Raw genomic sequence first — 26,179 nt, forward strand, 5'->3', positions numbered from 1 at the left:
AGTGCAAGCGTAAGTGTACATGTAAGTGTTGTTGTATGGCTTATGATAAGGGTGTGAGGAATGTTTTAACAATTCGTGTCCATAAAGAACAATTCTGTTTGAATCCTGTCTGCCTCTGGGCCCTGCACTGGCAATTTAATTCTTGAACCTCAGCTGCAGTGTGTCCCAGTCTCCCCCTCATTCTAGTCAATTTATCACTCCTTAAATTTATGAACCTGTTTGCTTTTGTTATTCCGGACTTCTATTTCTAACACTGCTATAGATGTGTCTGTGAATGGCTGGGGAAGAATGTTTTAATTACTCGTGAAGCTGTTTGTGTTTGATGTCTGGGAGTTTCAGAACAACTGATAACAACTAGTGACTGTTATGGGATACTATGCGGATCTTTGGTATCTGGTTAGGGGGGCCGAGAGATTAAGAGGAAGGAAAAAGAAGCTGAAGGACGGCTGGGAGACAAGTCTTGAAGAGAATGTTCTATAAACTTGGTATGGTGCCAAGTAAGTACAAAGGGGGAGAGGAAGACTACGAGCCTTCAGCATGAAAGACCCCTAGAGACCCCCAGAAGAGACCCCAGAGGAGACTGCGCATGCTCCAGTAGGAGGGACTGCACCCCGGAAGCTAATTCTAATAATCTATTTTTTTTAGAAGTAGTAATGAATATGTATTAGTCTAGGAGCATAAAAATCAGCTGCTTGATGTAACTGGTGTGCGTCCTGGTGGAGCGGAGACTCCCGGTGCACCCAGCGCTGTTTGCTTACCTCTATTCCTTTATATTCTTTCAATAAATCCTATTTTTTTATTTAATCCTAATTTGAATCCTGAGCCATTTATAACAATTTTGGGGCTCGTCCGGGATGGCTATAGTTCCTGAATTCTGATTTAATCTAGGAGAGGCGCCCCACCATTTGGTGGCTCCTGTTTGAGTCAGATCGGGACTAATGCCATCCTGAACCTGAATAAAGGTAAGCAAAGAATTTGTTTTGGTTTTTTTTTGAGCTCCCTTGCTGGCTGTTTTTTGCCTGTAATTCTGCGCGCGAAGATCCGGACGAAGACGACAAGGTCGTTTGGATACCGTTCGGTTGGATTCCAGTGTCCGGAATCCAACCGGATGAAGACGACAGTCATTTGTGGATACCGTCTGGTTCGATCCCAGACGAAGACAGCAGAGATGCTTGTGGATACCGTCCAGTTGGATTCTGGATGAATACGACTGATTCGTAAGATACCGTCCGGTTGGGTAAAGGTGCGGTTGCTAGTGTTTGTGTGTGAGAGTGTAACTGAGACTTCTAAAGTCCGTGTGGAGGTCTTTTTGTTTTCTCACCAGTTCTAATCTCCTGTCGGGGGTGCTGGGCTGGTGAAGAGAGGGATACGTGGGTGGGTGATAGGTCCTAAACCCCCTGCAAGACACTCTCACTAGGGGCAACCAAGGACTGTGGGAATTGCCACTAGTAAAATTCCCGGATGGGTCAGATAAAATCGAAGACCAAGGACCAGAAAGGGAGCAAATTACCAGATATATGACCAAAAAGTCCATTACGAATAATGATTAGAAATTGGAACAATAGGGGCCCCAGAAAATTAAAGAGTAAATTAAAAATGATCCTGTATTATATGATAGAATGACCAAAAGAACTCTTAAGACCCCATGTATTTTGATCCACAGAGGACGGGGTCTGTCAGGCTTTGAACATTAATAGTAGAATACCCATGGATCCAGAAAAGAGCAAGCTGAAACATTGGAATTAGAAATTTGAGAGCAATTGATTAAGAATGAATATGTGCTACATTTGTGCCTGTGCTGCACTTATACCACCAGATAACAGGAGCCTCTCGGACCCCGAGAACCAGATCAAAAACAACCTCATGGTTCGGACTTTAATCAAGGGGTCTGAGATAAGGAGGACTGCTCACAAAGGGACAGCTTAGGAATATGTATATGTATAGGAATGTTCATGTATATGTAACTCTTTACTAGAGCAATTTGCCACGTTAGGCGTGCACGACTTTGGTGGGACTACCCGCCCCGTGCTGCATGGAACTGAGTAAACATACCTACTTTACAATCTTACTGATTGTGGAGTCAGCTTTCTGTGAGTCATTTTGGTGAGCCAGGCAGGAGACACTCTGCTCGGCTGCGGGATCGACTGCAGCGCGGACGCCCCTAGGTGCACCCTGAGCGTTTTTGCTCAGAGGGGACTCCACTCTCAGCTGCTCACCGCAGGAGCAAAGATCTCCTGAAACTGCAGACAAACGGTATGTTTTCAGCTGCTGGAGGGATACTAACTGGAGTGTTAATAATTGTATGTGTTTTTATGTATGTATTTTGTGTTGACATTTTGTATATTGTAATATTTGCATATTGTATGTATTTTGTGTTGAAAGTATTTGTGTAAATGTAAGGGTTTGAAACAAAGTGTTACAAGTCACTTCACGAAGAACACAGTCAGAGACAATACTTGTTTGGTTGGTTATCATTCTAAATTATATTCCTGTGGTATGAATGAGATGTGCTGGAGGCCTCCGTGTGCGATTGTGCTGTGTGAGTGAGACGCAGCGTTGCTGCAAAGCGAGTGCAGAGTTCCGATCCGTTGTTCCGTACTCTCCACAAGGGGAGTGGGCAGAGACGAACGAAGTGCTTGACAGACTGAAAAGAAGTGCTGTTTTATCCAAGTTTTGAGTGGTGGTGCCCAGTGTATCTTGTGTATCTTGTGTATCCTATTTTTGCTCTTAAATGTTTTGACTGTGACAAGAAAAAGGCAGGAGCATGATATGACATGCTTTCTGCAACATATGAGGCCTGCACAGGCCGAGACCTGGACTCGCTGAGACCTGAACAGGCCGAGAGACCGGAGCGGTGCCGAGAGACTGGAGTGGCGCTGGGAGACCCGAGACACTACGGAGGGACTACCACTGGACGGAGAGAGCCCTGAGAGACGCTGCAGAGCCACGGACGGCTCTGAGAGACACAGAATAGACCGGACAGAAGCCGGAAAACACGGGGAATTGAAGTAATTGCGGGACATCCAAGATCGAGTTGCTACGGGAGACCAGAGGCGTCAGTGGACACCGGTAGCCGACCCTCACCGTGTGGCCAGTCGGCACAGAGCAGAGGGGCGGACATCAGGACCCTGCAGCCTGTCTGACGTAACCATGGAGGCAGTGGCAGCAGCGGCTGTGCTGCTTCACTCTAGCATTCTTTTTATAAAAGGTTTATCTTGCAATGCAAAAAAGACTATTAGTCCCCAGATTGGTGTTATAACTGTTACTAATGACGACTAAGCTCTATTGCAGGGCAGGAGTGCAGAGACGCAGATTACACTGCCAAATGACCACCAGCAGGCTCTTTCACAAACCTAAGGTTGCAGCTGGCACTGCCTGCAGCCATATAGCAGACGTTACACTCTCTTTCCTAACTAGTAATCATGTGTCTCATCCATTTGTGGTGAATGGTCAGTGGCAAAAAGAAAAGGAGGATGCCACTGACACTAACAGCATGGGTAATAGGAGTAGTATAAGTGACACAGGTGACGGTGCGAGGCGAGGCGCTCTGCCTGCTGCTCGCCTTCGCCTGACTGTGCACTGCTGCCGACGGTGCTAGAGTAAAATGTGAAGACTGCTCAGATGGCAGTGATGAGAGTGTTTGTGTGAAGAAGATGTGTGAAGAAGATGTGTGCTGAATCTGACTTTGTGTGCAACGGTGGTCAGTGTGTGCCAAACAGATGGCAGTGTGATGGGGATCTGGATTGTGAAGATGGGTCTGATGAAAGTGCTGAGCTGTGTCATATGAGAACAGTGTCATGGAAATGTGATGGTGAAAAAGACTGTGACAGTGGAGAAGATGAAGAGAATTGTGGCGATGTGATAGAGATCCTTACTGTAAGGATGGAAGAGATGAAATTAACTGCCCTTCCTGGACCTGTAGGCCAGACCAGTTCAGATGTGAACTGTGTCCATGGGAGTAGGCAGTGCAGTGGTGTGAGAGACTGTCTGGATGGCACTGATGAAGCAAACTGTAACAATGTTATTCAGTGCTCTGGACCTGGCAAATTCAAGTGCAGAAGTGGAGAATGCATAGATATCAATAAAGTGTGTAACCAGCAGAGAGACTGCAAGGACTGGGGTGATGAGCCCCTGAAGGAATGCAACATAAATGAATGTGACTGTCCAGCTGTGAAACTGTGGAGATAGTGATGAATGCCAAAACCCTGTAGTCAAATCTGTATCAACCTGAAAGGCTATCAGATGAATCCTGCTACAGGAACCTGGAAAGGGCCATACGGCAAAGCAAATTAAATAACTGTTATTTAACTTGTCAGAAGATAAAAAATAAAGTGTTTCAACAAGCAGCCACGGGAGGGAAGAATCACTGAACCCTCGATGTGAGGGACTGTACCTTGTTTTACTGACTACTGAAACAGCTGTGAGAACTGCAGAAAGGGACCCACGCATCCAGAATAAAAGGACCAGTAACTACTGAAACTTGGAGGGTTGAGTCCGCTCCTGGGAAACTGAAACTCAAGCTAAGGGAGAACTAATATTCTGGCAACGAGGCTCTGCATGAATTAAGGATGCCAAATAAAAAGGACAAGCCTAAAGGGAGAAAAGGGAGAAGGCAAGACTGGGGCAGGACCCTCCACTGTGGTGTGTATGGTCTACCGAGGGAGGCAACCCCTATCGGTATTGACTGCCGAATGAGAGGGCCTCGACCGGACTTCTCCCACACTAAGATCAGGTTGTCCCGAGAAAATAACATAAAAAACCTCTTTTTTAAACCTATATAAAATTGTGATTCGTTTTACAGGAGCTGGATCACCCTGACAGGCTGAACGGTAACACAAGCCTGAATCGACCCTGAAGGCGTTTGCCTATTATGATCCAGCTACATGGGCAGAAGACAGATCCTGGGGCTATAGGACCTCAGTATATATACTTAATAGAATAATTAGGTTATTAGCTGTAATAGAAATAGTTATAAATGATGAGAACTGATCTAAATGAGTTATAAAGATGAGAACTGCTTTGTATCAAAATTGCCTAGCTTTGGATTGTTTGCTAGCACAAGAAGGAGAAGTCTGTGGAAAATTTAACTTTAGTAATTACTGTTTAAAGATTGATGAAAAGGTGTTTCTTCCTAGTAACTGATAGAATGTTATGTTCTGGTTTAGGATGAGAAGAATGTTAATAATATGCTGATGTTTTAATTGTTTTTAATTGTTACAGAGCAGTGCTTACACCAAGCCAAGGACCAAGCCAAATTCAGCTTCTCACTGTCCTGCCAGCAGGCAGGCTGGGAGGAGGGCCGGACTGCTCGGGGTAAGGTTGGGCATCGGACAGCAGGTGGTGAGCAATTGCATTGTGCATCACTTGTTTCGTACACATTATTACTAGTAGTACTATTATCATCATTATTGTTATTATCTTCTTGTTTTTAACTCAACTCACAGGCTTCACTTTCCCATTTCTCTCTCCCATCCCAGAGAAGGAGGGGGGAGGTGAGCGAGCAAACACAAACCTGGAAGGATATGGAATGGGATTTATTTTCATGGCTGCCTGGTGGACCATGGGTCAAAAGAGTGTTATTTTTATTGTTATGTGGTGTAATTACGTTATTATTTGTACCTTGTATGATACCTTGTCTTACATTATTAATACACCGGGTGATAAATAGTACATTTGTAATAACTTCATTAAAAAAAGAAGGGAATATGTCAATTATGATGCTTAAGAATTGGACCCTCCAAGAACAAACTGATGAAATCCAATTATTAATAACAGAAGAGACACGAATTGGGGATGTTAAAAAGAAGATAAGGGATTGTGAGGAATGTTTTAACAATTCGTGTCCATAAAGAACAATTCTGTTTGAATCCTGTCTGCCTCTGAGCCCTGCACTGGCAATTTAATTCTTGAACCACAGCTGCAGCGTGTCCCAGTCTCCCCCTCATTCTAGTCAATTTATCACTCCTTAAATTTATGAACCTGTTTGCTTTTGTTATTCCGGACTTCTATTTCTAACACTGCTATAGATGTGTCTGTGAATGGCTGGGGAAGAATGTTTTAATTACTCGTGAAGCTGTTTGTGTTTGATGTCTGGGAGTTTCAGAACAACTGATAACAACTAGTGACTGTTATGGGATACTATGCGGATCTTTGGTATCTGGTTAGGGGGGCCGAGAGATTAAGAGGAAGGAAAAAGAAGCTGAAGGACGGCTGGGAGACAAGTCTTGAAGAGAATGTTCTATAAACTTGGTATGGTGCCAAGTAAGTACAAAGGGGGAGAGGAAGACTACGAGCCTTCAGCATGAAAGACCCCTAGAGACCCCCAGAAGAGACCCCAGAGGAGACTGCGCATGCTCCAGTAGGAGGGACTGCACCCCGGAAGCTAATTCTAATAATCTATTTTTTTTAGAAGTAGTAATGAATATGTATTAGTCTAGGAGCATAAAAATCAGCTGCTTGATGTAACTGGTGTGCGTCCTGGTGGAGCGGAGACTCCCGGTGCACCCAGCGCTGTTTGCTTACCTCTATTCCTTTATATTCTTTCAATAAATCCTATTTTTTTATTTAATCCTAATTTGAATCCTGAGCCATTTATAACAAGGGTTAGGTTAACTTTAAGGTTTATGTTAAGTGTAAGTGTAAGGGTAACGGAGACAGTAAAGGTAAGGGTAAGGGGAATGGTAAAGTTATGGCTACAAGTACGTGTTAGGGTATGGGTTATGGTAAGGGTAAGTGTTAGGGTAATGGTTAGGGTTAATTTTAGGGTTAGGGTGAGGGAAACATAAGGGTAAGTGTTAGGGTAATAGTTAAGGGTAAGGTTAAGGTTAAGAGTAAGTGTAAGTTTTAGGGTAAGGGTTAGGGTTAATGTAAGGGTCAGGGTAAGGGCTGCGGTAAGGTTTAGGGTTAGGGTTAGGTTAAGGGTAAGGATTAGGGTAAGGGTAAGGGTATGGATAAGGATAAGTGTAAGTGTTAGGGTAAGGGTAATGTTAAAGGTAACAGTAAGTGTAAGGAGAAGGGTTAGGGTAAGGGTAAGAGTAAGGGTATTGGCAACAGTAAGGGTGAGGGTTACAGTAAGGGTAAGTGTAAGGTTTAGATTTAGGCTAAGGGTAAGTGTAGCAGAAAGGGTAAGGTTTACTGTAAGGTTTAAGGTTTCGGCTTAGGTTAAGGGTAAGGGTAAGGGTAATTGTACGAGTAATTGCTAGGGTAAGTGTAAGCGTAAGTGTACATGTAAGTGTTGTTGTAGGGCTTATGGTAAGGGTAAGGTCAAGGGTAAGGTTTATGTTAAGGGTAAGCGTAAGGGTAACAGATAGAGTAAGGGTAAGGGTAAGGTTAAGGGTACAAATATGTGTTAGGGTATGGGTTATGGTATGGGTAAGAATTAGGGTGAGTATAAGGGTAAGGGTAAGTGTAAGGGTACAGGTCAGGGTAAGGGTTAGAGTAAGGGTTAGGGTTAGGGTTAGGGTAAGTGTAAGGGTTAGGGTAAGGGTTAGTTTTAGGGTTAAAGTCAGGAAAATGTATGCGTAAGTATTAGGTTAAGGTTAAGGGTAAGGTTAAGGTTAAGTTTTAGGGTTAGGGTTAATGTAAGGGTCAGGGTAAGGGTTCAGGTAAGGTTTAGGGTTAGGGTTAGGTTAAGGTTAAGTGTTAGGGTAAGCGGAAGTTGTATGGATAAGGATTAGTGTAAGGGATAGGGTAAGGGTAAGTGTTCGGGTAAGGGTAAGGTTAATGGTAACCGTAAGTGTAAGGGTAAGGGTTAGGGTAAGGGGAAGAGTAAGGGTAAGGGTAGGGGAAGTCTAAGGTTATGGGTCAGGGTTAAAAGTTAGACTAAGGGTTAGGATTAGGGTTAGGTAAGGATAAGTGTTAGGGTAATGGTTACGGTTAATTTTAGGGTTATGTTGAGGGAACATAGCAACAGTGCGCGCAGTCGCAGAATATACCAGGATGTGCTGAGTAATCCCAGAATTAGCAAGGTATAAAAAGGGACCCTGGCAGGGGTGAGGTGCGTGCCGTTGGCGGAGCTGAGACTCCCCGGCTGCCCAGTGCTGTTTTGCTTGATGTTTGCTTACTCAATAAATTCCTTTCTATGATTAATACAATGCTCTCTGAAAATTAATTAAGGGGGCAACTTATAACACTTTGGACGCTCAAAACCCAAACCCAAAAACTTTGGACGCTCAAAACCCTATCCCGAAAACAGGACGCTCAAAGCCCTAACCCAAAATCATTAGGATGCTCCAAGCCCTAACCCAAAAACATTCGGACGCTCAAAACCCAAACCCAAAACACTAAGATGCTCCAAACCCTATCCGGAAAACATTAGGAAGCTCAAAGACCTATCCCAAATACTTAGGACGCTCAAAACCCTATCCTGGAAACACTGAGATGCTCAGAACCCTATCCTCAAAATTTAGGACGCTCCAAACCCTAACCCAAAAACATTAGGACGCTCAAAGCCCCAACCCAAAACATTAGGACGCTCCAAACGCTATCCTGGAAACATTAAGATGCTCAAAACCCTATCCTGAAAACTGAGGATGCTCATTACCCAGACCCAAAATATTAAGATGCTCAAAACCCTAACCCAACTACTTAGGATGCTTGAAAGCCGATCCCAAAAAATTAGGGCACACAAAAGCCTAACCCCAAAAATTAAGATGCTCAAAATCCAAACCCCCAAAATTAGGATACTCAAAACCCTGGACCTGGAGAACCTAACCTGAAAAAAAAAAAAAAAAAAAAAAAAAAAAAAAAAAAAGATCTTAAAACCCTAACCGTAAATAACTGACCAAAAATAAAACCTTAAGACTCTAACCCTAAAAAACATATCAACACTACAACCCAAAAAACTCTAATACCCTAACACGCTAACCCTGAAACCCTTAAAACCCTAACCCCCAAATCCTTAAAACCCTAACCGTTAAAACTCCAACCCTAAAAACCTTAAAATCCTAAACATAAACCCTGAAACCCCTTACCCTGAAACCCAACCCTAGTGCCCAATCCCTGAAACCTTAAAACCCTGAATCAATCTGTAGCAAATAGCATAGGCTGAGTCGAGGATCTCAGTACAGTAGCATTATTATTCGAGATTACAATGGCGGGTGTCCCACAAGCAGGAGGGTGCCTACTAATTCCATACACAGTTTATACACTTTTTTTTTCTGCCGAGGACCGGGACCCTCCCCTGTTTCCCCTTTAACTGTGCTATTCAAGGTTCATAATCTAGCTGGTGCTTCACAGAAAATACACAGCTGCTGGCCTGTTACAAGTCACATTTCTTTTGAGGTTTTTACTCTTTGAGGTGGTAATGTTTCTTACGCCGTGATTTCCACCTAATTGCTGTAAGGATTCTGGTTGTCTGCGTTTTACAAGGTTGTCTGTTATAATAAATAAAAGTCCCAAATAGGATTACAATCAAAGTTTACAATTCACTGAATGAATAGAGGTAAGCAAACAGTGCTGGGTACGCCGGGAGTCTCTGCTCCACCAAGACGCGCACCAGTTACACACCAGTTACCTCCCTTAAGGGATATAGAGAAGCCCTCTCAGATACATCCGTCCTACTTCTCCTGCATGCGGCCGGAGGTCGGTCTAATTCTGGTGCTGTTGGTGGTGGAAGCTGGGGCAACGGTGGTACTGGTGGCGATACCACAGCCACCGGAGGGGGAGCCGCCGGGGGTGGATTGTTAGGATATGGAGGTGGTAGCTTATCCAACGGCTCACGTTTATCTTCTTTTTCTTTTTCATGTTCTTCTTGTTCTTCAAATTTCTTACCTGCTTTTAGTGTAAATATTGAGGCTGGAAAAGGACCTGAAGTCTTCCTGATCCATAATCCTGCATAATCACTTTCTTCCTGGCTAAAAGGTTCCTTTGAATTAACATGGATATTTAAGGCCTGGCAAATCCAGTCTTCGAAGGATCCAAAAACAGGCCAAAAGACATGTAGTCTTAAAGGCTCCTTTGGCCATTCTGTCACACAATACTGGACCATTTTTAATTTACTTTTTCCTTTTCTGGGGTCCCTATCATTCCAATTTCGAATCGTTATTCCTAATGGACTTTCTGGTGGTATGACTGGTAATTTGCTCCCTTTCTTCTGGTCTCTGGTCTTCGATTTTGTCTGACCCATCTAGGAATTTTACTCTGGCAATTCCCACAGCCCTTGGTTACCTTAGTAAGAGTGTCTTGCAGGGGGTCGAGGACCTATCACACACCCACAAATCCTATAGGAATCCCTTCGGTCCTTCACCGGCCAAGTCCCTCGCGGGAGATTGGAACCGCGGTTAGAAGACCTCCACAATCGCTTCAGAACTAAGTTCCACCTCAGTCACACTCTTACACACACAGGCAACCGAACCCCACCCAACCGAACGGTATACGCTTTAAATGCTTACGACTCCGTCATCTTCGTTCGGATCTTAACACACACAGTTACGGGCAAAATATAGTGCTGCAGCTGGCAAGGGAGCTGAAAAAAAGAATCAGAAACGTTGCTTACCTTTATTCAGGTTCAAGATGCCATTAGTTCCGACCTGACTCAAACAGCAGCCACCAAATGGTGGGGGTGCCTCTCCTAGATCAAACCAGAAATCAGGAACCAAAGCCCTCCCGGACGAGCGCCCACTTGTAATAAATGACTGGGTCCCAAATAGGATTGCAATTGAAATTTACAATTTATTAAATGAATAGAGGTAAGCAAGCAGCGCTGGGTGCGCCAGGAGTCTCTGCTCCACCAAGACGCACACAAGTTACATCAGGCGGCTGGTTTTTATGCTGCTAGGCTAATACATATTCATTACTACTTCTACAAAAGGCAGGGTTATTCTAATTAGTTCCCAGAATCCAAACCCTCCCACTGGTGCAGGCGTTATCAGTCTCCGGTGGTCCCTCTGGGGGCCGCTCGTACTGAAGGCTCGTAGTCTTCCTCCCAGGCTTTTCTCTTGTCCATCTCCTTTGTCCATCTTGGCTGGATGGCAGACACTTGCATAGTGTCCCATGCAACAGTTGTAATAGTTAGCAGTTATTCTGAAACCCCTTTGTTCTCTTATCCCCTATTGACCCGAATTGCTGGACCATTCCTTTGCAAGATTCAAGAACTATATATATTAACCACTCTGGTTTTCTCAGACTTTTCATCATATCATGCGGCCCTAGCATTGTTCCATATTGACACGAATCAGATGAACTCATTTCACACTGTTAAGCTGTCTTATCACTGCAAGCATATCTCAATACCACCTTCCTTCCCTCTACAGGATGTAACTGCGCCAAAACAACATTTTTATTCCCACAACCTTGATCCCCTTACCCTGAAATCCTTATTCCCCTTAAACCTAACAACTCTAACCACAACCCTAACCCTTATTATCAACCCCCTAACGCTAATGACACTGACCTTAATCCAAACCCCAAACTGCCCCTAACCCCAGACAACCAACAACGAAACACACACACACAAAGATGGAAACTACAAAAAAGGCAAAACCCACGATACAGGCCCCAAATCACAAATACGCAACCAAAATGCTACAGAAAAGCCCCAGATGCAGGCCCCAAATGCTACTGCTAGGCCTCAAAAGCTCAAGATGCATCCCAAAGCAAAAATGCAGGCCCCAAACGTTACAGAAAAGCCCCCAAACCCAGGCTGCACAAGTCTACAAGCAGGCCCCAAACTGCCAACAGAAGCAGGCACCAACCACACCCAGATGCAGACCCCAACTGCCCACAAGCAGCTCCTACCCCACCACCCCCTCCCAAGAACTGGACTCCACCCAGACACTGGCCCAAGACCCGGACCCGACCCCCGCCAACCTCCCTACCCTCCCCCCGACACAGGTGTACAAGCAGCTCACAACCCGCCCCTTCAGAGACCGGTCCCACTCCCCCCACCCCCCCCAAGACACGGGATGCAGAGGTGTACAACCAACTCCCAACTCCCTCCCCCTCAAAGGGAGGCCCCAAAGACCCCCAAATGGAGGCTCCTAGAGTGAACAAACAGCTCCCAACTTCCCCAGGCACAGGCCCACCCCCCCCCCCCCCCCCCCAAACACAGGCCACAGAGGTGTATAAACAGCCCAGACCCCCCTCCAAGACCATGGCCCCTATAGTGTACAAGCAGCTCCCAACCACCCACAGATGCAGGCCCCAACCCTTCTCAAAAGGGAGGCACCTAGAATGCATGAGCAACTCCCAACCAGCCTAAACATAGGTCCAAAAGTGCACAAGCAGCTCCCAACCCCCCTCAAATACAGACCCCAAAAGTGTACAAGTAGCTCCCCCCAAAGACATGACCCAAAGGTATACAACCAGTTCCCAACAACCCTGAGACACAGGCCCCAACCGCCCCCCCCAGACACAGCGACCCAAATTCTACAAGCAGCTCCCAACCCCTGCCAGGCAGGCCCCCTACCCTATACAAGCAGCTCCCAATCCTCCCCCCCCCCGCCGAGGGAGGCCCCCAAGCCCCCCACAAACACAGGCCCCTACAGTGTACAGGCAGCTCCCAGCCACCCCCAGATGCTGGCCCCAAAGTTGTACAAACAGCTCCCAGCCACCCTGCAGAAACAGATTCCTACATTGTACAAGCAGTTCCCAGCCCGCTAGACACAGGCCCTGACCCCCCACACATGCAGGCCCCAAAGGTGTACAAGCAGCTCCCACCCCTCCCCCAGACGCAGGTCCCAAGCCCCCCCCCAAACACAGGCCCCTACAACCAGCACCCAACCCCCTACCCCCGATGCCAGGCCCAAAGGTGTAGAAGCAGCTCCAAACCTCCTCCCTCAACCCAGGCTCCAACAGTGTACAAGCACCTCCCAACCAACCCTCCCCTTCCCCCCCCCCCCCCCCCCCCGCCCCCCGACAAAGGCTCCAAAGGAATACAAAGAGCTCCCACCCCTCCCCCAGATGCTGGTCTCAACCCCCCCCCCGCCCCCAGAAGCAGGCCCCAAAGGTGTAGAGTCAGCTCCCAACCCCCTCAATGCTGGCCCCAAGGGTCTACAAGCAGCTCCCCCCTTGCCCCCAGATACCGGCCCCCAGACACAGACCCCAAAAGCCTAATCACAGGCCCTGAACTCTAGAGGCAGGCTCCAAAACCCAGGACAAAGCCCCAGTGGTTCGAGACAGGGCCCAAATCCCAGACACAGGCCCCAAACGCTAAACATATGCCAAAAAAAGTATTAGTGCTGGTGCCAAATGTTACAGACAGGCCCAAAAGCCCGAGATGCTCAAGGCTGAGACGTAACTTGGCTTTCTGAATTACTGGAAAGCAGCTTTCATTCTCAGATAATTGTGTGCAGGCTAGATAGGATGGGGCTTCAGGCACCTCTTCACCTGAGGAAACACACTGCCATCAGGCACCGCTGTGCCAGACAAGCTTGTTCTGCTAGAACACCCTACTCAGATGCACTGTGGCATTCAAGTGAACTGCTTTCATGCAAATATAACGACTGATGTTACAACCCACCTTGCCTGTGGCACCTGATGAACAGAAGAGTAAGCCACCGCAGCGCTTCAAAACCATCCCTGCACGTGCCGCTCCTTGTCGCTCTCTGGCCTTATCTCATATCCTTATCCACTTCTGTGGAGAGCCTGCCACGGCACCTGCAAAGCAAGACGGACACCTTTCATAGTCACCTTGTGCTACTTGGTCGTTCTGCTCCAACCCAGCTCATGACCAGCCCCTCTTCTTACACAGCTCTTCAGAGTGCAGTTTGCTCCTTTGAGCCTGTGCGAGACACCTGTGAAAGAAAAAGAAACGCATAGGCCGATGCAGCATCCAAAGACACAGCACAACTAGGTAAGTTACTCTCATCTGCTCCCTTACCTCTGCCGCTTACCAGCCCCCGAGGCAGATGCTTCAATCTACCCTCTTCAAACAGTTACAACACCTCTAAAAGACAAAGAGGGGATGCTTAGAGGAACAGTGAGACCTACAACACAACAACTGCTACATCTGTTCCTCACTCACCTTGCCAGAGGCAGCTCTGCGTGTGGCGTCCCAGGTTGTACACTGCGTTACCTAACCCTTACCGTAACCCTTACCCTAAACCTTCTCACCCTTACCATTACCCAAATCCTTACCTTTACTTTTTCCTTACCCTTACTCTTTCCTTTAACCATAACCTTACCCTTACCCTATACCTTACTCCAACCCTTCCCCTTACCTTCCCCTTCCCCTTACACTTAACCTAACCCTTACCCTTCTGCTTCCCCTAAAACATATCCTAACACATTCCCTTACCCTTACACTTACCCTAACCCTTTCTATTACCCTTACACTTACTCTTGCCCTAATCCTTGCTTGCACCCTTACACTTATCCTAACCCTTACCTTACCCATACTCAAACCCTTACTCTAACCCTTACCCTGACCCGTACCCTTACCCTTACCCTTAACCTAAGCCTAAACCTTAAACCTTACTTTAAAGCTTACCCTTTCTGCTACACTTACCCTTAGCCGAAATCTAAACCTTACACTTACCCTTAGCCTAACCCTCACCCTTACCATTACCCATACCCTTATTCTTACCCTTACCGTAACCCTTACCTTTACACTTACGGTTACCATTAACCTTACCCTTACCCTAACATTTATCCTTAACCTAACCCTTACCCTAAACCTTACCCCAACCCTTACCCTGACCCTTACATTAACCCTAACCCTTACCCTAAACCTTACACTTACTCTTAACCTTAACCTTACCCTTAACATTCACCTAATACTTACGCATACGTTTTCCTGACTTTAACCCTAAAACTAACCCTAACCATTACCCTAACATTTAACCTTACCCTAACCCTAACCCTTACTCTAACCCTTACCCTGACCTGTACCTTTACACTTACCCTTACCCTTATACTTACCCTAATTCTTACCCATACCCTAACACATATTTGTACCCTTAACCTTACCGTTACCCTTAACCTTACCCTTACCCTTACTCTATCCGTTACCCTTACGCTTACCCTTAACATAAACCTTACCCTTGACCTTACCCTTACCATAAGCCATACAACAACACTTACATGTACACTTACGCTTGCACTTACCCTAGCAATTACTCGTACAATTACACTTAACCTTACTATTAAGCTAACCCTAAACCTTACCCTTATCCTAACACTTTCCCTTATCCTAAACCTTACCCTTTCTGCTACACTTACCCTTTGCCTAATTCTAAACCTTACCCGAACCCTCACCCTTACCTAAATCTAACTAAAATCTAACCATTACCCTAACCCCTCACCCTTACAATATACATATTTTTACCCTTTACCTAAACCTTTACCCCAACCCTTACCTTGACCCTTACATTAACCCTAATCCTTACACTAAACCTTAAACTTACTCTTAACCTTAACCTTAGTTGTAACCTAATACTTACTCTTACGTTTCCCTCACCCTAACCCTAAAATTAACCCTAACCATTACCCTAACACTTACCCTTACCCTAACCCTTACTCTAACCCTTACAATTACCCATACTTTTACACATACCCTTACACTTACCCTTACTCTTAAACTTACACTAACCCTTACCCTTAACTAAATCTAACCCTTACACTAAACATCATCCTTACCCTTACCATTATCCCTTCTCTTACCCTTATCCTAAACCCTTTTCCCAAACCCTTACCCTTACATTAAACCTAACCCTTACCATAACTCTTAACCTTATCCTTAAACTTAACCTAATACTTACCCTTCCGTTTCCCTCACCCTAAACCTAAAATTAGCCTAACCATTACCCTAGCACTTACCCTTACTCTAACCCTTACCATGAACTGAAGTGTAAGTGTTAGGATAACGGTAACCTTAAGGGTGACCCTTAAGCTGATCCTTAATGTTTATGGTTAGGTTAAGAGTAATTGTACGAGTAATTACTAGGATAAGTGTAAGCGTAAGTGTACATGTAAGTGTTGATGTATGGCTTATGGTAAGGGTAAGGTAAAGGGTAAGGTTTATGTTAAGGGAAAGTGTAAGAGTAACGGATAGAATAAGGGTAAGTGTAACGGTTAAGTGTTAGGGTAATGGTTAGGGTTAATTTTAGGATTAGGGTGAGAAAAATGTAAGGTTAAGTACTAGCTTAAGGTTAAGGGTAAGGTTAAGGTTAAGAGTAAGTGTAAGGTTTAGGTTAAGGGTTATGGTTAATGTAAGGTTCAGGGAAAGGTTTGGGGTAAGGTTTAGGGTTAGGTTCAGCTTAAGGGTAAGGGTTGGGGTAAGGTTAAGGGTATGGATAAGGATAAGTGTAAGGGATAGGGTAAGGGTAAGGGTTAGCGTAAGGGTAAGATTAATGGTAAGGTTTATGTTAAGGGTAAGCGTAAGGGTAACGGATAGAGTAAGGGTAAGGGTAACGGTAAGGTTAAGGGTACAAATATGTGTTAGGGTATGGGTTATGGTATGGGTAAGAGTTAGGGTAATGTAAGGGTAAGGGTGAGTGTAAGGGTATGGGTCAGGGTAAGGGTTAGAGTAAGGGTTAGGGTTAGGGTAAGGGTAAGTGTTAGAATAATGGTTAGGGTTAATTTTAGGGTTAGGGTGAGGGAAACGTAAGGGTAAGTATTGGGTTAAGGTAAGGGTAAGTGTAAGGTTTAGATTTAGGCTAATGGTAAATGTAGCAGAAAGGGTAAGGTTTACGATAAGGGTAAGTGTTAGGGTAAGGGTAAGGTTTAGGGTAACATAAAGGGTAAGGATTACGGTAAGGGTAAGGGTACGGGTAGAATTTGTTAGAATATGGCTTATGGTAAGGGTAAGGTTTAGGGTAAGAGTAAGTGTAAGTGTATGTGTAAGGGTACGGGTCATTGTAAGGGTTAGAGTAAGGGTTAGGGTAAGGGTAGGTGTTAGGGTAATGGTTAGGGTTAATTTTAGGGTTAGGGTGAGGGAAACGGAAGGGTAAGTATTAGGTTAAGGTTAAGGGTAAGGTTAAGGTTAAGAGTAAGTGTAAGTTTTAGGGTAAGGGTAAGGGTTAATGTAAGGGTCAGGGTAAGGGTTAAGGTAAGGTTTAGGGTTAGAGTTAGGTTAAGGTTAAGTTTTAGGGTAAGGGTAAGTTATATGTATAAGGATAAGTGTAAGGGTAAGTGTTAGGGTAAGTGTAAGGATAAGGATAAGTGTACAAGTCAGGGTAAGGTTTAGAGTTAGGATTAGGGTTTGGGTTAGGGTAAGGGTAAGTGTTAGGGTAATGGTTAGGGTTAATTTTAGGTGTATGGTGACGGATAAGAAAGGGTAAGTAGTAGGTTAAGGTTAAGCGTAAGGTTAAGGTTAAGAGTAAGTGTAAGTTTTAGGGTACGGTTTAGGGTTAATGTAAGGGTCAGGGTAAGTGTTTGAGTAAGATTTAGGGTTAGGGTAAGAGTAAGTATATGGGTAATGGTAAGGGTAAGTGTTAGGGTTAGGGTAAGTGTAAGGTTTAGATTTAGGCTAAGGGTAAGTGTAGCAGAAAGGGTAAGGGTTATGGTAAGTGTAAGTGTAAGGATAAGGTTAAGGTTTAGGCTTACGTTAAGGGTAAGGGTAATGCTTTGGTAAGGGTAAGAGTAAGGGTAAAGGTAAGGGTTACGGTAAGGGTAAGGGTACTGGTAGAAGTATGTGTTAGAGTACGGCTTATGGTAAGGGTACAAGTAGCTCCCCCCCCAGAGACAGGACCCAAAGGTGTACAACCAGTTCCCAACACCCCTGAGACACAGGCCCCAACCGCCCCCCCAGACACAGCGACCCAAATTCTACAAGCAGCTCCCAACGCCTGCCAGGCAGGCCCCCTACCCTATACAAGCAGCTCCCAACCCTCCCCCCCCCCCCGAGGGAGGCCCCCAAGGCCCCCACAAACACAGGCCCCTACAGTGTACAGGCAGCTCCCAGCCACCCCCAGATGCTGGCCCCAAAGTTGTACAAACAGCTCCCAGCCACCCTGCAGAAACAGATTCCTACATTGTACAAGCAGTTCCCGGCCCGCTAGACACAGGCCCTGACCCCCCACACATGCAGGCCCCAAAGGTGTATAAGCAGCTCCCACCCCTCCCCCAGACGCAGGTCCCAAGCCCCCCCCCCAAACACAGGCCCCTACAACCAGCACCCAACCCCCTACCCCCGATGCCAGGCCCAAAGGTGTAGAAGCAGCTCCAAACCTCCTCCCTCAACCCAGGCTCCAACAGTGTACAAGCACCTCCCAACCAACCCTCCCCTTCCCCCCAGCCCCCCGACACAGGCTCCAAAGGAATACAAAGAGCTCCCACCCCTCCCCCAGATGCAGGTCTCAACACCCCCCCCCCACCCAAAAGCAGGCCCCAAAGGTGTAGAGTCAGCTCCCAACCCCCTCAATGCTGGCCCCTAGGGTCTACAAGCAGCTCCCCCCTTGCCCCCAGATACCGGCCCCCAGACACAGACCCCAAAAGCCTAATCACAGGCCCTGAACTCTAGAGGCAGGCTCCAAAACCCAGGACAAAGCCCCAGTGGTTCGAGACAGGGCCCAAATCCCAGACACAGGCCCCAAACGCTAAACATATGCCAAAAAAAGTATTAGTGCTGGTGCCAAATGTTACAGACAGGCCCAAAAGCCCGAGATGCTCAAGGCTGAGACGCAACTTGGTTTTCTGAATTACTGGAAAGCAGCTTTCATTCTCAGATAATTGTATGCAGGCTGATTAAGGAGGTATTGGGGAGGCAAGGACAATCCCCAGACAAGGACTGTATATCTCGAAACAAGACACTGGAACTCATGATAAGGAAGCGGCAGGCGGACAGAGAAACGAATGTAAGGACTATAACTCTCGAAACTGGACATTGGAATTCATTATAAAGATACAACAAACGGGAGAATTGGCAACAACCAGCTCTTGCAATTAAGAAACATGCCAATTCAGCAGATTCCTGACCAAAGGTGAAAAGTACACTGTGAGGAAGACTCGGGGTCTTCCTCCCAAAGACCCCTGCCCACGTCCCAAAGACCCCTGCCCACAATTCTTGGAAGGCTCTGCGCAGGCGCAAGGTGCCAAAAGGCTAATTAGCATGAGAAGCGAGGGAAGGCGGGGATAGGTAATGCATATGTATAGGTGCTTGTAGAATATTGATAGATTGATTGTATAAATTCAAGACTGCTTTCTGCTTTGGGTATGCACGATAGGTGGAGAGATCCCCCGTGCATCCAGCGCTGCAATAAAGAATATACCACTTAAAGGAATTTCGGCTTCGATCTTTGAATCAATTTGGCGACCCAGATGGGACAACCTCTCTGCCGGACTGCAGGACCTGCTGGGAACAGGACTCCCTAGGGTACCCCCGGGATTTCCCGGAGGGACTCCTCGACTCACCGGATCACTGCGGAGGCAGACAAGGACCCCATCATTGTAAGTGAGTATATTCTTTATTCTGGTTTGGTTTTCTGGTAGACCGGTCATCTGGAACTGTCTGTAAGTCAGAAGGTGATCTTCTGCGAGGCAGTGTTTGGTATATACTTTGTGGTTAGCACCATAAGTACATGTTTGGGGACCTTAAGGAAGGAGCTCGCTTTAAGGTCCATCTGGAATTGTGTTGTCTATTTCGGTTTTCTGACTCATGGAGTATGGTATTTAACTCTGGTTATTGTTACTGCGATTTTGGCTATTTTCCTGGTGGTAATAGTAGGTTCGTGGCATTGTTATAAGAAAGATATCATTACGGTGTTACACAGTTCGGTTTTCTGACTTATCACATGTGGAATTTGACTCTGACTATTGTTACTGTGATTTTGGCAATATTGCTGGTAATAGTAGTTTTGTGGCATCGCTACTGAAAGATATTGCGTGCCCGTATTTTTGTGAGTGATACGTTTTGTGATACGCTTTTGTAAGTAACATGTGTATTCTGAAAGTGTAAACTGGAAACTGGGGGGGCAAACAAGCAGTGAAATTTTAAAGAAAAGTGCGTTAGGATGTGTTTTAAGTCACTGGAAAGATATTGGAGGATCTGCCGGTGGAAGTGTGAACAGGAAAACATTGATAAAATATCGTAATCAGTGGTGGCCGCTTTATAAGCTGGAATGTGGAGAAAAGTGGCCCCTAAATGGAACTTTAAACTATAATATTTTGCTACAGTTAATGTTGTTTTTTGAGAAGCAGAACAGGATGAAATGTTGTATACTGATGTTTCAGCATCTTGGTGGGAAAAGGTACGGAATTAAGTTGGCCCCTGACTGAACCTTTGATGTTGGCATTAGAGAAGTACAGGCTGAAGAAAGATAAAGGAAGTGTTAAAAGGGTTGTTGAAAGTGTTAAAGGTGTTTGAAGTTGAATGAGCAGGGAAAGAGGATGTAGGAATGTTAATAGTTCTGCCTCTGCCCGAGGCAGAGATCTTAAAATCATGGGTGTTAGCCCTTTAGGGCAAAGGGACCATGATCGGTCCGAGAGAGTTGTCACAGAAACAGAAAAGAGGTACACTCTTAAAACAACCTGAGTTCATGTGCGAGCTCAGATTGCTGATGGGACCGTTCAGGGAACTGTGGACAATTGCATTCCCCTGACCGACCCCCACTAAGACCCGAATCATCCTGAAAATTATGAACGGTTAAGTAAATACTAAAACCTGGATGAATTGGGAATTGAGAATATGCTTCCAACAAGGTCTAAAAGAAAGCCCTATGGAATTTTTGGACCAACTCTGAAATGTAATGAAAATAAATAAATAAATAAATAAATAAATAAAACAAAACGGTTTGGACCTGGCTTTGGAGGACAAATTGACTAGCCTTTTCCTAGGGTAATCAACCCCTGATTTCAACAGGAATAACGGGGACCTGGGGAATCTATCCTAGCGGATCCTCCACTGGTTATAATGAAGCTAGGGGAGGAATGGAAGTGAAATTTCTTATTGCTATGGGGCAACGTATTCAGTTCTAAATCAAGCATTATTTCCTTCACAGAATTATTATGTTAGGGTAAAAGGTGTGTCGTGGTTTAACCCGGCCGGCAGCTAAACACCACGCAGCTGTTCGCTCACCCTCCCCCTCCCTCTCTGGGACGGGGGAGAGAAATGGAAAGTGAAGCCCGTGAGTTTAAATAAAGACAGTTTAATAAGACAAAATAATAATAATAATAATAATAATAATAATAATAATAATAATAATAATAATAATAATAATAATACAATGATGATAATAGTACCACTACTAATAATGTGTACAAACAAGTGATGCACAATGCAATTGCTCACCACCCGCTGACCGATGCCCAGCCTAACCCCGAGCAGTCCGGCCCCCTCCCCCTGGCTAGCCACCCCTATATGTTGTTTAGCCTGACGTCAGATGCTATGGAATACCCCTTTGGCTAGTTTGGGTCACCTGTCCTGGGTCTGTCCCCTCCCAGCTCTTACTGCACCCCCAGCCTGCCTGTTGGCAGGACAGAGCAAGAAGCTGAGATGTCCTTGGCTTGGTATAAGCATTGCTCTGCAACAATTGAAACATCGGGGTGTTATCAGCACTCTTCTCATCCTAAGCCAAAACATAGCATTCTCCCAGCTACTAGGAAGAAAATTAACTCTGTTCTAACTGAAACCAGGACAAGGTGTAACCGAAAAGGCTTATTTTTGTGAACCTTTGAAGTACAAGTTAGGGAAACAATGGGGCATACACAGATTTTTATCTATGCCTAGCTCCTCATGGGCACTCTTAGGTAGAGATTTATTAGAGCAAGTAGGAGCAGAAATTGTCTTTGAAAAGGGGAAAATGGAATTAAGAACAGGAGAAGAACAACTAATAAATGTGTTAAGCTTGGCACTAATACAAACTGACCCTAAAAGTGAAATACCTTTAGAGATCACAGATCAAGTATGTCCGGGAGTTTGGGCTACCGAAGTCCCTGGAAGAGCTAAAAATGTGACCTTAATGATTATTAAATTAAAGCCAGGAGAGAAACCCGTTAAGGTTAAGTAATATCCTTTGAGGATAGAAGATAGGAAAGGAATTAAAGAGATAATTGATCAATTTTTACAGTATGGATTATTGATTGAATGCGAATCAGAATACAATGCACCCATATTGCCAATTAAAAAGGCAGATGAAAAAGCTATAGGCTAGTTCCGGATTTGAGGGCCATAAATAAAATCACTGAGGATATACATCCAGTAGTGGCAAACCCTTATACTTTGCTGACTAAATTAAAGAATAGTCAAGTCTGGTTTACCGTACTGGATTTAAAAGATGCCTTCTTCTGCCTAGGCTTAGCCACAGAAAGCCAAAACCTATTCGCCTTTGAACGGGAAAATCCCGATTCAGGCAGAAAGACGCAGCTTACGTGGACATTACTACCTCAAGGATTCAAGAATAGCCCCACTATTTTTGGAAACCAATTAGCAAGGGAACTCGAAACATGGATACCTCCGGACACTGAAGGTGCTTTGTTACAATATGTAGTATGTAGATGATCTCTTAATAGCTACCGAGACTAAAGGGAGTTGTATTCAATGGACTATAAGTCGTCTTAATTTTCTGGGTTTAAATGGATATCAAGTCTCTTGACAGAAAGTCCAGCTGGCTCAACAAAGTGTGACCTATCTGGGATTTGACATTTCGGAAGGACAACGAGAACTAGGAACTGAACATAAGGAAGTCATTTGCCGGACTCCAGAACCTCAAATGGTAAAGGAGCTACAAACCTTTTTAGGAATGACAGATTGGTGTCGCCTTTGGATTTATAATTATGGACTATTGGTAAAGCCTCTATGTGAATTGATAAAGATTAACCAGTCAAAGTTAGTCTGGACTGGAGAAGCACAAAAAGTCTTTAAACAACTTAAACAAGAATTGATGATTTTGAAATATCAAGCAATATTGGTAGAACAGGACGACGTGGAAATTGTGATAATTCATATTGTGAATCTAGCCTCTTTTCTTAGTGATGCTCCGGCACAAGCTGTGATTCACGATTGTTTAGAAACTCTAGAGACTGTGTATTCCAGCCGACCAGACCTTAAGGAGGAGCCCATGGAAGATGCGGAAGAAACTTGGTTCACGGATGGGAGCAGTTTTGTTACGCAAAGACAACGTAAAGCTGGATATGCTATAACAACTACTCAGCAGGTAATCGAGTCTAAGCCTTTACCCCCTGGAACATCAGCTCAAAAGGCGGAGATAGTTGCTCTCACGAGAGCATTGGAACTGGCAGCGGGAAAAAGGGTAAATATTTGGACAGATTCTAAATATACATTCGGCGTGGTACATGCTCATGGAGCAATTTGGAAAGAACATGGATTGCTGACCGCTCAGTGAAAACACAAAGTATGCTGAAGAAATTTTAAAATTGTTAGAGGCTGTAAAACAACCAGAAAAGGTAGCTATCATGCATTGTCAGGGACACCAAAAGGGGAACAGCGATTTTGAAATTGGAAAATCGATTGGCAGAGGCTAAGCAGGCAGCTGAAATAACTGAGGTGAAGGCATTGTCTTTGATACCAGACGGTAAAATCCAAACTATATGCAAATTATACAAAAGAAGACTTAAAATTAATTGAAGATTTGAAAGGTAAAATGAAACCAGATGGATGAGTATATTTAAAAGATAACCCCATAGTAATACCCTCTAGTTTGACATGGCCCATAGTTCTTACAGAACACAATAAAACGCACTGGGGAGCTGGCACACTGCATAAGAGCCCGAGTCAGACATTAGTGGGACGATATGATAAAACAAGTAACTCAACAATGTAGCATTTGCTTACACAATAACCCCAATACCAAGAATAGAATAAAATTTGGAATAATCGGTAAAGGAAATTATTCGGGGCAACAGTGGCAAATTGATTTTTCAGAACTCCCTAGAAAAGGGGGGTATCATTATTTACTGGTTCTGACTGACACGTTTTCAGGAAGGCCTGAAGCCTTTCCCTGTCGAACAAACAAAGCAAGAGAAGTGGTTAAAGTCTTGTTAAATGAAATAATACCATGCTTTGGGATTCTAGTAGCAATGTCTTCTGATAGAGTTTCACATTTTTGTGCACAAGTGGTAGACCAGATAAGTAAGATTCTAAAGATAGATTGGCAACTGCATACTCCTTATAGACCACAGGCAAGTGGACAGGTAGAAAAAATGAACCATTTAATTAAACAATAAATAGCTAAAATTGGATAAGAAGCTAATTTGTCATGGCCTCAATCCCTCCCTTTAGCATTACTTGGAATTAGAGTTAAACCTAGAATAAAAGGAAATTTGAGTCCCTTCAAAATCTTATATGGAAGGCCATAGCAATTTCTATTTAGCGGAGAGGACCTAACGCAGTTAGGATCAGAATATTTATATGCTTATATAACTGAACTTCAGAAACAATTAAATAAAGTACATACATTTGTTTTAGGGACCAGGGCTAGAGGGTTGGATCAACCAATCCACCCCTTTAAGCTCGGGGATTATATATATATAAAGACTTTTTCAGGACAACCCGTGCAGGAAAAATGGAAGGAAAGTGGATGGGAGCATACCAAGTATTACTGACAACACACACCGCCATTAAGATTAAGAAGCAAGCAGCTTGGATCCACAATTCAAGGGTGAAGAAGGCCCCGGCGAGGATATGGACCACCACTCCAATTGGACCAACAAAATTACGGTTTTCCAGATCCTAATGATTGCAGGGGTGCGGTTCTCGGATTTGGGGTGGGCAACTTGGGATGAGAACTTACACCTGACCTTAATACAAACAATTTCTCAAGTAACTAATAAGACGAACTGTTGGGTATGCACCCATCTGCCACAGCATGGGAATAAGGGTGTATCGTTAATTGGGATTCCCTTGCCTGCAAACTTATCTTGGACTAATTTGTGGGAAAACACGTCTTGGGGTCGAAAATATTAAGCAGTTTTGGAACTAGAAGTGAGTAGCTTCATGCCGTTAGAATCCTATTATGTATGTGTACAAAGGTGTAACCTGCCTAAGGGTATAGGAAAACAGCATTGTATAAATACGGATACTACTTATGTGGGAAATCAGACATCTTGTAATTGAACAATTGATATTAGTACGACTAGCGGCTGGGCAAATTCAACCAGCTGGACGGTTCCAGAAGGAAAAGGGTGGTATTGGCTATGCAATGATACAGCCCGTAAGGTCTTGCGTGAGAATTGGAAGGGAACTTGCACTCTTGGAGCGGTAGTCCCCAATATGACAGTACATGATGTAGTGCCTCGAGGTTACTTGAGAAATCATATCCGGAGAATCAGATGAAAAATTAACAATCCATTGGTAGAGAGACACACCCCTTTTCATAGTTTTTTGCGATGGTTTATCCCATGGTTAGGAGTGAGTGAATTGGAAAAGGCAATAGTTAATATTTCTGCAATTATAGAGAAGTTAGAAAACAAAATTTTGGATGCTATAAAGACTCAACAAGAAGAGATATCTAGTTTATCACAGGTAGTGTTACAAAATCGGATGGCCCTAGACTTGTTACTGGCCACTCAAGGGGGAGTCTGTACAGTAATAAACACAAGTTGTTGTATGTATGTAGATCAGAGTGGAAGGATCTCTACCGACCTGGAAGAAATATGGAAGCAGACAAGGATCCTACATGAGATCAGTAAAGATGATCTTTCGTGGAGTTTTAGTGAACTATGGAATAAGTTAACCTCCTGGTTGCCCAATTTCCAATGGTTGAAACAAGTATTCATTGCTCTAATCGTATTAGTAGTGTTAGGAATATTTGTGTGCATGTTGTTTAGATGCCTGCTTTGTTGTGTTACTGTAAATAAAGAAAGTATCTGATGCAAAAGAATTTGCATGGGAAAAGAAAAGGGGGGATTGATTAAGGAGGTATTGGGGAGGCAAGGACAATCCCCAGACAAGGACTGTATATCTCGAAACAAGACACTGGAACTCATGATAAGGAAGCGGCAGGCGGACAGAGAAACGAATGTAAGGACTATAACTCTCGAAACTGGACATTGGAATTCATTATAAAGATACAACAAACGGGAGAATTGGCAACAACCAGCTCTTGCAATTAAGAAACATGCCAATTCAGCAGATTCCTGACCAAAGGTGAAAAGTACACTGTGAGGAAGACTCGGGGTCTTCCTCCCAAAGACCCCTGCCCACGTCCCAAAGACCCCTGCCCACAATTCTTGGAAGGCTCTGCGCAGGCGCAAGGTGCCAAAAGGCTAATTAGCATGAGAAGCGAGGGAAGGCGGGGATAGGTAATGCATATGTATAGGTGCTTGTAGAATATTGATAGATTGA

At 44.6% G+C, this 26,179-nt stretch overlaps 2 long non-coding RNA genes across 6 annotated transcripts in view; one reads left to right on the plus strand and one right to left on the minus strand.

The window, feature by feature from the left end:
• Positions 1 to 26,179, plus strand: part of LOC311445912 — a 382,273-nt gene that overhangs the window by 303,842 nt on the left and 52,252 nt on the right. The gene's annotated exons all lie outside the window — the stretch shown is intronic.
• Positions 1,100 to 13,734, minus strand: LOC311445915. Of its 2 annotated transcripts, XR_014698675.1 has the most exons (4): positions 13,687 to 13,734; positions 13,460 to 13,596; positions 10,392 to 10,465; positions 1,100 to 1,346 (listed from the first exon to the last, which is right to left on the minus strand). It is a non-coding gene; the product is annotated as an uncharacterized lncRNA (long non-coding RNA). The 2 variants fall into 2 exon arrangements; XR_014698676.1 differs by lacking the exons at positions 1,100 to 1,346; positions 10,392 to 10,465 and adding an exon at positions 10,655 to 10,977.

The sequence above is a fragment of the Aythya ferina genome (assembly GCF_964211825.1).
Source record: "Aythya ferina genome assembly, chromosome: 16".
NCBI lineage: Eukaryota > Metazoa > Chordata > Aves > Anseriformes > Anatidae > Aythya > Aythya ferina.